Raw genomic sequence first — 15,442 nt, 5'->3', positions numbered from 1 at the left:
CTGTGGGACCTCAGGCCAGCCTTGCCTTTCCCTGGGCCCTGGGTTTCCACCTTTGGCAGATGAGTATAATAATTCTTGCCCTGCCAATCTCTCCAGCATCTCTGCTCACCTATTCTCTCCAACCACACTAGCCTCCTTGATGTTCCTCAAACACACTAAAGCATTATTCCCACTAAAGGGCCTGTGCACCTGCTGTTTCCCCTGTGCTTGAACACTCGTCCCAAGATATGTACATCGTTCACAGTTACATGGCTTCCCCCTTCGTTTTCTCTGCTTAAAGATCATCTCCTTAGGAAGCCTTCCCTGACTATCCAAAATAGCACCTCTGTATCCCTGCATCCTGCTTTGTTTTTCTTCATAGCACTTAGTACATCCTAATAGTATATAATATATATACTTGTTGAGTCAGCCAGGGCCCTGCAGTCGGGGTGGAGGGACACAAAGCACACACAGGTGGAATTTCGAAGAGACCTGAATGAAGGGACCATTACAGAGGTGCAGAGAGTTCAGTAAACCAGTAAGGTTGCCGAGCTACCCAGGGACATCAGAGGGGTGCTGCCACCATTCCTAGGCCTGAAGGGGCAGGAAAGGGAACAGTGTTCCCGAAACCCAGGAGAAGCTGAAACCCAGCCCCAGCCAGTGAACACCTGGCTTTCTCTGTCCTTGTGTTGTCCAGTCACCTACCGGGGTCTCTCATTGACCAACCCAGCTGGAAGCCAGATGGGGCAGAGCATGGCTGATGAAGTCCACACAGGGACACAGGGCAGGACAGGGAAGGAGGGAGAATGGATTGCCGGGGATGAGGGGACAAGTAGAATATCCAACATGTTAATTTAGTGTTTTCCATTGCCTATTGAATAATACTGAGCATGGGAAGTCCCTGAAGACAGGTGTGTGGGCCTGTTGTGTTCTCTTCTGTGTTTTTAGTACCTAGAGCAGTGCATGGCACACTTAATAAATACTTGTTGAAAGTATAAATGAAACAAAATAATAGATATAAATGTATAATGCAAAAGTGAAAGGATGAGCCACAGACTGGGAGAAAATCTTTTCAAAATGCATTATCTGACAAAGACCAGTATCCAGAATATATAAAGAATTCCCACAATTCAATAATAAGAAAACCAACAACCCAATTAAAAAATGGGCAAGAGATTTGAACAGATACTGCACCAAAGAGGAAATACAGATGGCAAATAAATGTGAAAAGACGCTCAACATCATTAATCATTAGAGAAATGCAAATTAAAACCACAATGAGATATCATTATACACTTATTAGAATGGCGAAACTTAAAAAGACTGACCATACTAAGTGTTGGCGAGGCTGAAACTCTCCTATGGTGCTGGTAGTGATGTTAAATGATTAAGTCACTTTGGAAAACAGTTTGGCAGTTTCTTATAAAGTGAAGCATACACCTACCACACAACCCAGCAATCCCACTCATAGGTATTTATCCAAGAAAAATGAAAACTTATGTTTGTACAAAAACCTATACGCAAATATCCATAACAGCTTTGTTTGCAATCACCCCAACCTGGAAACAACCCACATGTCTTTCAACTGCTGGCAAATAAATAAAGAAACTGACACATCCTCACTACTCAGCAATGAAAAGCAAACTACTGATGCATCCAATATAGATGACCCTCAAATGCACTAGGCTAAGTGAAAGGAGCCTGAATAACAAGGCTACATACTGTCCGATTCCATCTATATGGCATTCTGGAAAAAAGCAAAACTGTGGGGATAGCACACAGATCAGTGGTTGGCAGGGAGTGGTTAGGGGTGGAGGGAGGGACTGACTTCAGCATGGCCACACAAAGAACTTTTTTTTTTCAAAGAACTATTTTGAAGTGAGAGAACTTCTCTCCTACTAGTGGCAGTTAACCAACTAGTTTTGTTTTTCAAGCCTCAGAGAACTGTATGCTGCGAAGGAGACATTTTACTGTATGTAAAATATACCTCAGTAAATATGACTTTTTTTAAAGTGCAGTACTTTGCAAGCAGTAAGGAATTCTATGTCTACAAGACGGGCTGCGATCATGCCTGTTGTTACTCCTCCTCTCCATCTGGTTTCTGCACAGACACGTCTCAGGAACGCATCTGAGGAAAAGGAGGAGCTGTAGCCATCCTGCCACAGCTCAAGGTAGCGCTTTGTTTGTTGACTGTTAGGACCTGAATTGTGTCCCCCTACAAATTCATGTGTTGAAGCCCTAGCCCTCAATGTGACTGTTTTTGAAGATGGGGGCTTTAAGGAGATCATAATTCAATGAGGAATGAGGTCATAGGAGTTGGTCCTAATCCAATAGGACTGGGGGGATTCTTATAAGAGAAAGAGACACCAGCGAGCTCTTTCCATGCATACGTGCACAGAGGAAAGGCCATGTGAGGACACAGTGAGAAGGTGGCCATCTGCAAGCCAGGAAGAGATGTCTCACCAGAAACCAACTCGAATGGCACCTTGATCTTGGACTTCCAGCCTCCAGAACTTTGAGGAAATGTGTCTGTTGTTTAAGCCCCCCAGTCAGTGGTATTTTGTTATGGCAGCCCTAATCCACTGAGCAAACCAATACTTTGCCTCTCAGTTTCAGATCTGACTCCAGGAGACTCATTTTGGCCATGTCTGAGGACAGCAGGCATTCAAGTGAAAGAAGTAAAATTCAGTATAGTCTCCCTGTCTAGTTGAATGGGGCTCTGAAGCTCAGAGAGGGGATGTGTAGCCAGAGAAACACAGGGTGAAATCCACAGCACTCCCACAAATCGGATTCTGGGGGCTGTATCCACAGGACATCCTCAGCCACACTGCAAGATGAGTAAGAATTGTTGGGGGTAATAAAAAATTTTTTAAAAAAAGAATTGTTTGGGGAGTTTTCAGAACCGCCCTAAGCCTCCTTCTAAAGCCCCACCCAAACCTGGTCCACGCCAGGCTGTTCTCCCACATAACACGTATGCAGTTTAGAGCCACTGGTGCCGTGGTTTGGGAGAGTATCGGTAATGGTGTCATCTCAGGCTTGGTGGCAGCCCAAGGTTAGGGACAAATGTCTGAATCTCTCTAGGTGGCAGGGGCTGAGGAAAGTTGGGGTGGATCATAGATCACAGACCGCAGCTCACAAGAAAGTTCTGCCAGACACAGGAGCTGAAAGCAATTACCAGCCAGGCAGAGTTGGTGATTGAAAGCTTCCAAGGGTGATTGGGTGTGCACGCCCACATGGACGTGTGTGTGTGCACAGTGTGCATTCCAGCATGTGTGAAATTATTTGCATGCATGCCTGGTGTGCTTATGTCTGTGTGTGCACATTTACAGTGTTCACACGTGCACGCATATGTGGTACATGCATGTACATTCAGGCTTTGCTGGTTTGGGTGCAGGTGTGTATGTGCATTACACAGGTGCAAGTGTGCACCTGTGGAGATACTAGGGTGCAGATGAGCCCAGCAGGGACACGGGGGCCTGTACCCTGATCAGGGTGTTTGTGAATAGAAATAGTGTACACACACCGGGATATGCTTATGCAGGAGATTTCGTGTTCAAACCCCTATTAACCATGGGCGCAAGCCTGAGTGTTTGTGTCTGTGTGTGTATGGGTGTACCCTAGGGTGCACATGCGTGGCTGTGTGTAAGTGCACAGGTACAGAGGAGCCCGTTGGCCCAGGCTTGTGTGTGTAGTGTCTGTACTTGTATACCCCGGGTGCCGGTGCATTTGCCAGTGTGCTTGACCAGGTGCACACATGGGGCTGGGCCTGGGTGTCAGTAAGCATGTACCCCTGAGAGCCTGGGCCTGAGCATGTGTGTAGGCATGGCTGGAGTTATTTCCATGGGCCTGGCTGTCTGTGCTCATGTCCCCTGGGGGGTTCATGAAGGTACATCTGTGTTTGTATGGACTCACAAGTGCCCAGGAGCCTGGACTGTGATGTCTGTGCACGCGTACCCCTGGGCATCCATAAATGTGTGTGTACCCAGGTGCATATTGGTCCATGGGCCCTGTATAAATGTGCATGTGTGTGTGTGTGGATGGATGCAGGTGTGCCCACAGTCCTGGGCCTCACTATCTGTGCATGTACAACTCTGGGGGCCCATGCACATGTGTGTGCATGGTTTCATGTGTGGACATGGGCCTGGGTAAGGGCATGTGTATACGTGTATCCCTAGGGGCCCATGCATGGCATGTGCTCAGGTGTTCAGATGTGCCCATGAGCTTGGATCTTGGTGTCTGTGCACATGTGTCCTTGGGGGCACACTTACGGCATCTGTGTGGGGGATGGGCATGCTGCTTCCCTTCCACCTACACCTGGCTGGGGATTGTAAGGGAAACCAAGAAGTGTGCTTTCTCTAGGAATCCAGGTTTTGGCAGAGGCCGGGGAGTGGAATTCAGGACCGTTTTGCTTTTCTCCAACCTTGTTACTTGGGACAAAGCTAGAGCTAGGAAAACGCCCCTTCCTTCATTCAGCTGAGTTGAGCACAGTGGTGTGCTCTGGCACCCTGGAGACCATGTGACCAAACTCCAGACTCCAGGAAAGATGAGCAATGCTTATAAGCCTCCATGATACAAAGCAGAAGTGCCAGCAAGCTGCTCAGATCAGGGAGCAGAGACTCAGGTAAGGCTTCCTAGAGGGTGGGGTAGGAAGGTACAGGGAAGAGGGCCCAGGGCAAGGGAGGGCCTGGACGTGCAGGGACAGGAAAAGGAAGACAGAAGTCAAGGCAAAGGCCTTGACTCAGAAGGCCAAGGCCTAGGAGTAGGAAGGCGGTGTTCATTCGGTCAGGAAGCCTCATCTGGCTCTCTCATCGCTTGTAGGAGACCCAGAGGCCAGGCCTGGGAGGGGCCTAGAGATGGATTAGCGTTGGTAGGTGGGGGAGTTGTTGATCTGTCCCTGGAATGGGCAGCTTACACTTAGGAAGCTGTTTAGGGTTCCCAGGGCCACTGGGGCCCAGGTAAGCCACCACCCTTCCCGGGCCTCAGTACTCTTTGCTGTCAAATGGCTTGCCTGCTTGCAGCCCAGGCCCAGGGAAGCATTTAGCCTGAAAGAGTAAACCACAGACAGTGAGCGGGCAGAAGAGCGGCTCCCCAGCATTGGGCCACTGTCCTGCTCCTCTGCTACCTTTGAGTCTTCACACCCTTCCTCCTGGGGCAAGGTTCGGAAAGGGGCTGAAGGAGCCATGCCCTCTGGCCTGTCAGCAGTGGGGAGGCCAGGCCTGGCAGGCCAGCCACCCTGGGCTAGGAGGGGGCAGCTCCACTGCCAGCCCCAGTCCCCCACCAACTTGCCCAGACAGAGAGGGGGAGGCACAGGGACCCCCAACCCTCCTCCTGGCTCTGGCTGGACAGGGGGACTGCTGCTCCAAGGCTGACCCAAATGTACAGCAGGTTTGCAGAGAGCAGAGAGGTATCCCTTCTAGTCTCAGCACCCTAGCCCTTCACCCCAAAAAAGCCCCTCAGGTGTAGTGTCAGGGCCCCCACCTCAGCCCCAAGCTGATCGCTTTCTTCTAGATCCTTTTAGTAAGGGGGTCACCACTACTGACTGTATAATATTGGGGCAGCAGGCCACCGTGCACAGCTGGGCAGGCTGTGCCCTGACCAGGGACACCCGGCCAAGGAGGCAGGTGGGGACAGAGATGTGGCCTGGGCTCCTCTTGCATCCCTGGGTCTTGGCCTGGGGCCGGGGCGTCCTTTCCTGAAGTTTGCAAACGTCCTAGGTGAGCTAGTGGCGCCCCTCAGCGTCCAGGTCTCAAAAGCAAAGAAGTGAGGAGATAGATGAGTCAGAAAGCGGATATAACCACAGGGGCTGGGCATGCCTCAACTCAGGAAGGCCTCTGAGCTGCAAAAAGTCTCAGCCAATGTCTAGTTCAGTGCTATACATTGTCAGGAAAAACTGTGGGAGGCTTTTAAATGGGCAGAACTATTCCCAGGTGTCGTTTCAATGGAACGCTCGTGTGTCTAGGGGACATTTATGGCTTATCCGATCCATAGGGGCAGCACCCTTGTCTCTGGCTGGGCCATTTTCAAACTCTATAGAGACAGGAGTTAACATGCGCAGAACTGAGGAGTCCCGTTATTAAACATGCAAGTGAATTTTGTCCTGTCGAGATAAAGTGCTTTCTACCCTGTAGAAAGGATGACTCCAAATATCCTAGGGCATCAATTGGCAAATTCATCTATATATGTCTTTTCTGCGGATTCTCCTTTGAGCTGATTGTAACGTCTTAGCAGTTCTCATTACTAAAAACCCTAAGTAAAATCTTTGACGTGTGTTCACTTTATATGTGTATGAGTCGTGACATTACCATTTTGGAACTTTTTCTTTAACCGCATCTGCCAGGTCATAGTACAGATAAGGTACAGAGGTGGGAGGGGAAGGGGGCCTCAGGGGCTGGGGTGGGGAGACAGCTGAATCCAGGCCATCCTGGGCTCTGCCCTGCTCCTGGAGGGAAGGGCTGTGCTTTGCACAGGGTGTGGAAAAGAGGGGCTGTGACACCCCCCAACCCTGAGGATGTGGAATGACCCTCTGGGGTGAGGGGCCCCCCTGTTGGTTCCCACCTTCAGTGCTGTGCCCTGATTCAGATCTAAGACACAGCCAGCTCCCCTTCCCCGTCCTGGACAGTGCCAGTTGTGTTGGGCTTATTCAGGACACACAGGTGCTGAAATGCCCCATTGCCATCCTGGGCCACTGGGCTGGTGACACCAGTGGGAAGGGCTTTATTGTCAGGCAGGTTGTTTCAACAGCTGAGTCTCAGCTGCCTTATCGATGAAATGCAGGTAATTATGGTTCCTGCGGAGCAGATTAACCGATGAGAAGCTCTTTAAATAGTCCAGCACAGAGCAACGACTAAATAAATGTCAGCTGCCAGTCATTAGGTCTGTTTGCAGAACTTCCAATGGCAGACATCTTAGAAAGGATGCTTGGGACCCCTTCCAGATGCTGGCCTAGCAGGGCCCAGCTTCTCTATCCTGGGCTAAGACACCTAGCAAGTGCTCCCTGGGTGATGGATCAGTGAGTCAGATCCCTGGCCAGCGAGGATGTGTCTGGCTCACTGTCTCTGGAACCCCTATGGCTGCCACCCAGGGGATCCTGGGACCCAGAGGACGAAGCGGGGAGGAGCACAAGGAAAGATGAATTCCCATCAGGTGACTGTGGGGCTCCCTGGGGGAAGTCACCTCTTGGGGCCTTGGTTTCTCCATCTGCACAATGGGCATGTTGGAGTTGGGAACTGGCTGCTGAGGACCTTTGCAGCCACCTTTTAGGGAGGAACAGATGGTCTCCAAGAGCATAACAGCTGGAAACTGAAGCTCCTCCCCACCCCAGGCCCTGCTTTCAGAGATAAGCACTGCAGACCAGAAGGGGAAAGGCACGCCCCTTCACAATAAGGAAGCTGCTCAAAAGGTTGAGAGGCAGAGTCGGCCAAGAGCCCAAGTGCCCAGGTGCGCAAGGCTAACGTAGAGGAGATTTTTGTCCTTAGGTCACACCTGAGGCCTGCCTGGGGAACTTGTAGGGGCTGAGGGATGGACTCAGTAAACCTCATCTCTCTCAGCCCCCAGAAATTCTGCCTCTCGTGACAGGTATTTTATACTAAAATGTCAATGTCTTCCAGAAGCGGTGAACGTGCTTGTGGCAGAGGCTATCTGAAGAAGGCAAAGCCTCACTGGAAACGATTTAATCTAATGGTGGAATTTAGGGCAGTGTGGCAATAGGAAGGAGAGGTCTCTGGGGAGACTTCCAAGTACACAGTGGATCTAGAGGCCCCAAGGCAGCCCAGGAGGAAAGAGAAATCTCTTTCCTATCTTAGGTCTCCATGCAAGGCAGATGGCCCTCCCAGGCAGTTCTTTTCCCTTCCTCTGAGGGCTCTGTCTGTCCAGCTGTCAACCTGTCACTTCAGTTCTGCTCCAAAGCTGTTGAGTAGATGTGTATTCATCAAGCATCAATTTCTAACACTGAGGAAGGAGCTTCCTGATTTTTTTTTTTTTTTTTTTTTTTTGGTACGCAGGCCTCTCACTGCTGCGGCCTCTCCCGCTGCGGGGCACAGGCTCCGGACGCGCAGGCCCAGCGGCCACGGCTCACGGGTCCAGCCGCTCCGCGGCACGTGGGATCCTCCCGGACCGGGGCACGAACCCGCGTCCCCTGGATCGGCAGGCGGACGCGCAACCACTGCGCCACCAGGGAAGCCCAGGAAGGAGCTTCCTAAAGAGGGAGGTCTGTTCTTCTGGATGATTACAGATAAGTTCTGTGTGGGAGGGTCAGACGGGAGGCTCCAGGAAGCAAATAGGGCAGGTCAAAACATTAGAACAGTCATCACCCTCTCTTCCATCCATCCACCCACCCACTCACCGATCACCCAACCACTCACCTAGCCTTGCACCCATTCATGCACCCATCAGTGACCCACCTACCCACCTATTCATTCATCCACTCATCCATCCACCCATCCGTCCACTCACACACCTACCCAACCATCCACCCCCCCCCAACGTAACTAGAGACTGTTATGGATCTGAATCATGTCCACCCCTGCTTTTAAGCAGCCCCCAGTCTAGCTGGAGAGATATCCACGGGCATACCTCACTGCATGATTCTGTGATCAATTCTGTGGAAACCCCAAGAGAGACGAGAAGGAAGGGCATTCCTGGAAGTGGGCACAGCATGGATAAATTTTGGGAGGTGTAAGAGAGATGAGTGTGGTTGAAGAATCAGGTGGATGAAGGGCCGAGGCAGAAGTTGACACTGGAAAGAGGGGGAGGGACCTTTCATTCCTGACCCTGGGAAGCCAGGGGTGACATTTGAGCAAAAGAGCCAGCACCCAGAGAGTGTAGCCAGAGACCTTTGGGTGGCCAGCCCACTCTTGCTCCAAGCCCCAAGGAGCCATGTGTGTCAAACCCAGCCTGCAATTCAAAGAAACAAAAAGACTCCAAATCTCAGAAAGGATGCCTTTGTGGGAACTGTCTCTGAGATGGACGGACAGATGGACGACAGAGGGATGCATAGACGACTGGTTGGTGTGCAGATGCAATCGTGAACTCTGGTTCATGCCACGTGCTCTGGGGACACGTGTGAGGGACCCAGCATGGCTGGGGGCATTAGGCATGTGCATCCCAACATACCCGGCTCTGCAGAGCTGGGGGGCTTGCAGGATGCATGGCCGCATCGCCAAGGGAAGAGGAGGGAGGGGAGTGCTGGGCGGCTGTGCTGGTGAGCATCTCTAACCAGGAAGTGGAGGCCACTCCTAGCTGGGGCTCTTTTAAGAATTTCCTCGACGGAAGCAGCTTCTGAAATCTCCTGAGTGTAGCTGAATTTTTATCTAAGAAACCATCCAAGGCCCCTTGTCAGGAGCATTGGGCTCTGTTGGCTCTGTGGGATGGTGTTGTCTTTCACAGGGACCAAGAGCCAGGAGGACAGTCGAGGATGTGCCATTGGGATGACATCCCTGGCAGGGGATGGGGCTTGGTGGCTGAACAAACCCCCGTGCTGCAGCCTTCCCGGTGTCAGGCCCAGTTAGGAAAAGCCCACACCTCTAACAGCTCGACATGAGGTCGGTGCAGTCAGATCTTGGGGCACCAGAGGGGCCCAGGGTAAGGGACAGTGTACCAGGGGGCTCTGGGGAGCCAGGAGCTATGGAGAGGCCCAAGCGGGCTCTGGAAGGAACACGGGCAGCAGCCTGCAGGTGTGGTGGGGCAGGAAGCTGAAGGCAGTAGGACTGCAGGGTGAGTGTCAGTGCCCCCCCAGATCCAGAGAGTCTTCTTGGCAGCCCCATTCCAGGCATGCTCCAGGCAGGCAGAGGCCAGCAGCACCTCCCCTCCCTCACCCACTCTAGTCACCTGCTTGATGGAGTCCTGTAGTCAGCCCTCCCTGGACATCCCCTGGAAGCCCAGCCCAGCCCAGCCCAGCACAGGCACTGGGGGCCCCAGACAGAACAGATGTGCAGGCCCTGCCTAGTGGGGAGACAGGAGCTTCTGTGTGACAAGGCTTATGAAGGGAGGGTCGGCCCAGGGTATGGGAGTGCCAGAGACAGGAGGCGGGAAAGGTTTCCCCCACCTCGCAGGTGATACCAAGCTGGATCTTGAAGGGAAATCAGGAGAGCTCAAGGATGAGAAGCAGAAGAAGGGCATTCCAGGCAGAGGGCATGGCGTGGGCAAAGGCAGGGAGGTATGAGAAGGGAAGCAGAGAGATGGGAATAAGGCATGCTCCTGGTGACAGGGTCTGTGAGGGACCAGGCTCTGCCACCCGGAGCAGCTGGACCAGGGAAGATGAAACCCTTTGGGTCAGCCACCATGGTTTCCAGTTCCCACCCAGCTACCAGCTCTGGGGCTGGGACTTTGAGGAAGTCACTTAATCTCTCTAGACCTTACGTTTTCCATCTATTTAATGACATTACTGATGCTCTAGGCACAAGGCCATTTAATTAAGAGCCTGTGGACCAGAGGTTTCAAGGAGCCCTTGAATTTTCAGCGAACTCTGTAAGTGCTGTGAAAGCCCTCCAGCCAAAGACCCCCAGGAATACGCCTGTGCTTGAACAAGTTGGGTTGACTGCTCGTTGCAACAAGAGACAGCTCACACTGTGGGGAACCGTGGGGTGTCTTAGTAAGAGCGTGCTAGAGAGGATTTCTTCTGGGATTTGGGCTGGTGTTAGGTGATTTGGGAGAGGGCTTAAGGAAGCAGGGCTTTGCTCTGGATTGGAAGTGGAGTGATTCTGTGATTACGTATCAGTAAATCTTATCTAGAAAGAGGGAAGATTAAAGTGAGGCTAAAGTTGTAATTGGTAAAGAAGCAGCATATTAGCCAGGTTAGGGGACCACTTGGTCATTTTTGTGGCTCGGACAATCCTCACACTCTGTCTGTGTTCAGACGTGATTATGGAGTGGTCTTGTTTTTGTCTTGATCTGTGGCGGCTGCATAGTGGCCTTGTCTGAGGCTGATGTGCTACAAAACTGTTCACATTCAACGGGAGGACACCAAGTTCTGTTTGTGAGTTGGACGCCAGCTCCTGGATATGGGGCCTGCTTTTCTCTTTCTCAGCGTGCTCCTAAGGAGAGGGCTTTAATCAGATTTTCTGGGAGATCTGGGATCTCACAAAGAAACAAATGCTTAATTTCTAAAATCGCCTAGAGCCCAGACAGGCTTTGAATCGCCTGTCCAAGATGGCCCCTCATGTGGCTTATCACATGTGACCTCAGTTGCTGCCTCTGGGAAATAAGCGGCTCTTATAGCAGCATCAGGTTGTGTGGGGGAGGGTGCAGCCACCCGCAGAGGCTCCGACAATGTTGGTGAAATTAAATCACTCTGTTAAAACCAGTCTTTGTGAAAGTAAATCCCTCAATCTTAAAACCAACATGGACCATTGAATGGCAGCAAGAAAGACTGTTTGGTTTCTCTTGTGAATAGCAGCTTTTCTTCTTTGCGCTTTTAAAAATGCCCTTTTTACAACTCCAATGCCGGGGAATATGACATCTAACAAAAATGCATACGTGTTTCTCTTTTGCCCCAGCAATCCACTTCCAGCAATTGGCCCTGAAGATACACCTCCAACAATGTGAAAATACATATGCACAAGGTTATTCACTGCAGCATGAATGATAATTGCAAAATATTGACAACAACGTCAGTTCCTATACATAGACAGTGGTCGAATAAAACAGTGGTACAGTCACACAAGGGAGTCCTATGCAGCTGTAAAAAGATCGAGGAAGAAAGCTGTGGATGGATGAGGAGTGATTTCCAGGACATACTGTTAAGTGGAAAAAAGCCAAGTGCATAAAAGGGTATGCAACCCTTTGTGTAATAAACAAGATGATATAAGAAAACATACGTATATTTGCTTACCTTTACAAAAAAGAAACATGCGAAGGCTAAACCAGCACATATTGAGATTGGTTGCCTAGAGGGCTGGGTGAGGGCCAGCTAGAAGAAATGGGACAGAGAAGTGACACTTCTTGTTGTCACAACAACATACTTGTTGATAAAGTTCTGACTTTTGAAACCATGTTAATGTTTCACATACTTAAAAAAATAAATGAAGTTAACAAGGATGGGGTAAAATCCTAAAATGGAATACAGACAGAAACAAATGAACCTTAATCATATTTCAAACACAGCTTCACTGAAGGCGACCAGGAAGAACTAACTCAAGTAACTTTTTTTTTAATATCTTGAACTGTCCTTTTCAAGGTTAAAGAACCCAGAACATGCCATCGTTTTCACAGACTGTACTAAAAAACATTTCCCAGGTGGTTGATGCTTTAGAATGTATATGTGTATTCTCCTTTGTTTCCGATAGTATCTGAAAGAATCACTTATTTTGTACTGGATCCCATTTATACAGTTCGAGGGTAAAGTTGATATGAAAAAATTAACTTACTATAAAGGAAAACTGTCTGGGTGAAGTTCATCCAGTGCTTCTGAAGAGCCCTTAAGACTGCAAAGGACTGAAGTGCCTAATAAAATGGTGTCTCTATTCTTTGCTCCAGTTAGTTTTAATTATTGTGCTTTGTTTGAAAGTTAACATTGCTGGAATGAAATTTGGCCTAAAAGGAAACAAGGAAGAATCAGTTAAGAAGACACGGGTATTATTCTGACTGTAGATGGTAGAAGCAGGCTTCCACGACCATAAACTTGGGAAATATCTTTGGGAATTACAAAATGAGCATTCAGTGGGACATCATATTTTGATCATCTGGGCAGAAGAGTGGGAGTTTCTTCAGAGAGTTGTGGTCGTCTTAGTACCTTGTAGTGAATTTGGTATAAAGCTGGGATCCTAGGCGCAGGCCTGGGGATGTGATGGTCCATCTGTGTCAGCCCAGGGCTCTTAGTGGAGGCTTCGTCCTTTTCCATGTTTGTTGTATTACACGGGCAAGGAGTTGTGTTTTTTGTTTTTTAATGTCGGTTCATTGGTCTGTTTATTTATTTATTTTTGGCTGTGTTGGGTCTTCATTTCGGGGCGAGGGCTTTCTTTAGTTGCGGCGAGCGAGGGCCACTCTTCATCGCGGTGCATGGGCCTCTCACTATCGCGGCCTCTCTTGTTGCGGAACACAGGCTCCAGACGCGCAGGCTCAGTAGTTGTGGCTCACGGGCCCAGTTGCTCCGCGGCATGTGGGATCTTCCCAGACTAGGGCTCGAACCCGTGTCCCCTGCATCGGCAGGCAGAGTCTCAACCACTGTGCCACCAGGGAAGCCCAAGGAGTTGTTTTAACTAGTCTTCTTCCCTTTTCAGTATATTTCTATTTGTAAATTTTATTCAGGGGTGATTTCATATCACAGGTTTGGAAATATCCACTTTCACTCTGGTTTTCAGTGATTTCGCTGTCCTTGCCCCATTGCATGTTCGAGGACTCATCCCTGAACTGGCAGCACACCCTTTTCCTGTGTGTTTCATCATAACTGTGATTAAGGGCTAGTCCTCAGCACTCAGACGTTTTACATTCAAATGCCAGTTTAGGATTCCACATTTTCAAGTATACACTTGCAGTCAGCCATGAGAATGACGTCAGTTTTCCATTCTACCCTGAGAGCTCAGCAGAATTTGCCATTTGGTCATTTCCTGTAGCACAAGCCATTGTGCCAATCTGGGTGTGAAAAAGGCATGTGCTCCAAATCTTTTTCTTAGGACAAAGCCGCAGAGGCATACCACCGACTAGATTCTCCTGTTACAGCTCTTAATCCAGCGAATGCTGTGTCGGGCTCACCTTCCACGGGTCGGGTTGGAGCCCACCTGTGGCTTGTCGGTGGGACTGCATTTAGAGCTGTTGCTGAAGGCTCATTTCCATGGACTGTAAGACAAAAAGATAAGGAAAGAGGTACATTTTCGACTCCCTTCTTACCCATCTTTGATCTGTGTAAATCCCAAGGCATTTTTACATTCTTCAGCGCTGCTTTTAGAGCTGCTTTCGTTGTTGTTGTTGTTTAATACTATATTCCCACTGCAGCCAGTTAAGGACATGTAAATAAGTGATGGAGAAGCAAAACGAAATTCCAGACCAAGCTTTTCCATTTACCATGAAATGGGTTAAAAAAACAAAATGGTGCTGATTTCTCACATACCATCTCTGCCACATAACTCCAAGGAGACTGTCTGTGTCCCTCCCAGCATGTCCCTTTTGCGTGGGACACCCACGTTCCCACACACCTTCCGAGTCATCCTGTTGCTATCTTAACATTTGTCCCATGGTCTTCCCACCTTTTCTTTAACATGGTCAGTTCGTATAAGGTTGTGTTATGTTGTCATTTATCTTCAGTTTTCTTACTTTCTAGGAACTTCCTGTAGAAAAGCCCCCCAAACAAAACAAACCTTAATTGACTAAATAAAGATAATGCATGCTCAACTTAGGATAAGCACTACGGCAAAGGATACGAAATCTACCAAGCTTGCAAGACCAGTTGAAGCTGACTCAGAAACCCTACCACACAGCTGATTGCCAGCGGGCTTCTTGTTGCCCTGGTTAGAGTCAAGCATCCGCTCCTTCGCTGGCGCCCAACACACGTGCTGGGCTCGCAGGTGATTGAGATGCACAGAGGAGGGCGCTATAGGATGGGCTAGCTGACCTGGCTCCTCTTCACGGGACTGGTAACTCAGACTTGAGCGTGGCCCTGGATTTTGGCACAGAGCAGAGAAAGGAATGAGTTGAACCTAATCTTGCAAAGCGAGTTCGCTGTTTTATCAATAGTTTGTTGTAGATTTCAGGGATGACGGATTCTGATGCACTCGTTTTATAACGTTTTGGTCACACCAGCTCTTGATGCCTTTCCTTTAAATGAATTGTAGACAGAGGCATTTAGCTTCTTTCTTAGCCTGTTTTTTTTTTGTTGTTTGTTTGTTTGTTGTTTTTTATCACAAGCCGATTGCCAGCATAATGGAGAGGAAACCAGATTGGATATGGACTCTTTTATGCCTCTTCCAGTGTCATGCTTATATATCCAAATGGACATTATCCTCTCAGATTATTATCTGGCACTAACTTATAACTGTTATATTATCGGAGACAGTAGCAATATATCAGTGCCCGGGATACATCACAGGCCTGTATAGATGTATGTCTACACCTAAGGGTAAATGAATTTACTTATCAGGTTTTACACATCAGTCTCTAATAGAGATTTTAAAAACCCAACGAATTGGCCTGTATCTGAGTATACAAGTATCATTTCTCCATGCATTATTATATGCCTTCCCTCTAATTAATGACTGAGTTGGTGGAAAATGGCTGTTTTATTCGTGTTTTGTTGTTGTTGTTGTTGTTCTCAACTTTAAAAGTAATCTACCTCTTAAAATTTGTAGTTTAGTACTTGTTTGGTGAATTTGTGCTACTTTAACCCTTTCACTATCATTCCCATTTTGTTACATTTCTGTTATGGGGACTTTATGTTGAAATATTGTATAAAGCATTTGTAGCAGTTTAAAAATAAAATATTTAAAATTATTTAAATTGTTTTGGACGCTTCAATTGTGTTATACGGGATTTACAT

The 15,442-nt window shown here is 48.8% G+C and overlaps 1 long non-coding RNA gene across 1 annotated transcript; it reads left to right on the top strand.

Annotated features, from left to right (window-relative positions):
* Nucleotides 1–3,706: 3,706 nt before the first annotated feature.
* On the top strand, nt 3,707–15,353 carry LOC129391700 (uncharacterized). Its single transcript, XR_008616332.1, has 4 exons — nt 3,707–4,600; nt 7,980–8,185; nt 11,472–13,776; nt 14,231–15,353. It is a non-coding gene; the product is annotated as an uncharacterized lncRNA (long non-coding RNA).
* Nucleotides 15,354–15,442: the final 89 nt, after the last annotated feature.

The sequence above is a fragment of the Physeter macrocephalus genome, chromosome 21, assembly GCF_002837175.3.
Source record: "Physeter macrocephalus isolate SW-GA chromosome 21, ASM283717v5, whole genome shotgun sequence".
In the NCBI taxonomy this organism is placed as follows: Eukaryota; Metazoa; Chordata; class Mammalia; order Artiodactyla; family Physeteridae; genus Physeter; species Physeter macrocephalus.
Note: the sequence above shows the minus strand (reverse complement) of the source record. Positions and strands in the feature narration are given on the sequence as shown.